Here is a 1,824-nt window from a genome sequence, read left to right as displayed (position 1 = left end):
AATGACTATTCTGCAGTAGTAATATGATGGTAGGGTGTTGCCCACGTGTCAGGGCAGTGAATGATTTCAAGGGAGGTTTACTCAGTGCATAATCAAGAGATTCAATATTTTATTCCAGGCAGGGGGAAAGGCAATCGAACTAAGGAGGGTCATATGTGGACTGGTGGAAGTAATGAGACTTGGCAATTGCAAACGTGGTTGATTTTTCTTCTATATCGGGGAGCTGTTGTCCTAATTGGGCGTATTAAGCTTGTCGGTGTTATGATTTTCTACAATTCGCCATTGAGGCAAGGTATTGTGAAATAGGATCGGAGGTACAACTATCAGATATCGCAGGATGCGGTGGTTCAGAGTTGAATCAGTATTTCTAATGTTGACGGTTCGAGAAAGATGACCTTCGGAAAGGTTTCGAGTTAGCAGCAAATTGAGGGTTCAAGTTCGATGAAGATAAATTTTTATTAAGGCAGCAACTGAGCAGCAAAAGATGAGAAAGGCCCGTGAGATGTGTTAGGCGGAGTTTTAAATTGCTAAAGGGCCAGGTATATGAAGCAAAGTCCGAGTAGTCAATTAAGGGGATGAGTTCCGCCAAAGTGGGAGAGTGGCGGAGTTGCATATGGGTTTTGCAGTGGGATGACCACGTACCTTAAGTAGAGTTTGGAGTGATTTGATAATATTAGTGATTGGTGATTGGGGTCTATGGATCCAATTTGAAGTAGGGGTTCTTGCGCGGCCGGAGGTTTAATATAACGGAAAGGAGCTGCTTAAAGGAAGAAGGATGTAGCATGGCTTTGAAATTGGGAGGATGTTGTCGCATATTTCAACGATGTCCATAAGGGGTAAATGGACCTGTGCAACTGGAGTGTGAGCTCAGACTCAAGAAGGGTCATTGATGTCGTAGTAATTGTACCTTGTGCAGCAGTGTTGGAAGATGCCGGGGAGAGCCTTCTATAGATGGGTTAGCCAAGTGAGCAGATTAGCAGTCGCGTGGTTGGCGAGGCTTCTACGAAGAATCTTATCGGGTAGGTAGCGAAAGAATTGATCGTGCGAATGTGGTGGATGATTTAGAGTATACGAAGGGGGTTTTGCAGAGAGATCTCGAGAATTTTGGCGGTTGGTTGGGCAAGGTTATGTCAATAAGAGATAAAAAGGACGAGTGAGTTCCGGATTTGTGAAATAATGGCTTCAAGCTAAGTGGGAGAGTCCCACCGCCTATGATTGAGTTGCATGGTTAACTACTTGCTAAGTTTCTAGTTATTATCATATTGAGGGGTTACCTCAGCTACGAGAAAGGCCATAAGTAGTAACTCGAGCTAGTGAATTTTTGAAATGCATGTTATGGTTGGCCTTATTGGCTCGTGTTCAGACTTGGGGAAGGATTCAGGATTTATGCCTTGTATAAATGCAGGTTTCAAAGGAAGTGATTCAGCCGGGCGCCTCGTCGAGAGGCTATTCATGAGTTATGAGATTTATGGAGTTGATTATATTCGGGATCGAGTTAGAGCGGGTGGCTCTCAGTAGCGGTCCTAATGGGTTCAAAAAGAGGTAGAGTATGGTGCTTAATGATTTCGAGCCTATAGGTGCAGTTGAGAATCAATCTTTTGCAGCAGCTTACGGATGGAGACTCAGAATGATCTGTGATATTCTAACTTGAGATGTAGCAATTGAGAGATATGAAATGGTTCGTGGGATTTGAGACAGCATGGTCTCGTGATTCGAGGTCGCTCAGGGTGAGTGTAGGGGGAGTATGTGACGTGCTGGAAGAAATCAGTAATATCTTCAAGGCAATCAAGGATAAATTGGAAGAAGGTAGTTGATTGGCCATAG

Source organism: Nicotiana attenuata, unplaced genomic scaffold, assembly GCF_001879085.1.
Source record: "Nicotiana attenuata strain UT unplaced genomic scaffold, NIATTr2, whole genome shotgun sequence".
In the NCBI taxonomy this organism is placed as follows: Eukaryota; Viridiplantae; Streptophyta; class Magnoliopsida; order Solanales; family Solanaceae; genus Nicotiana; species Nicotiana attenuata.
Note: the sequence above shows the minus strand (reverse complement) of the source record.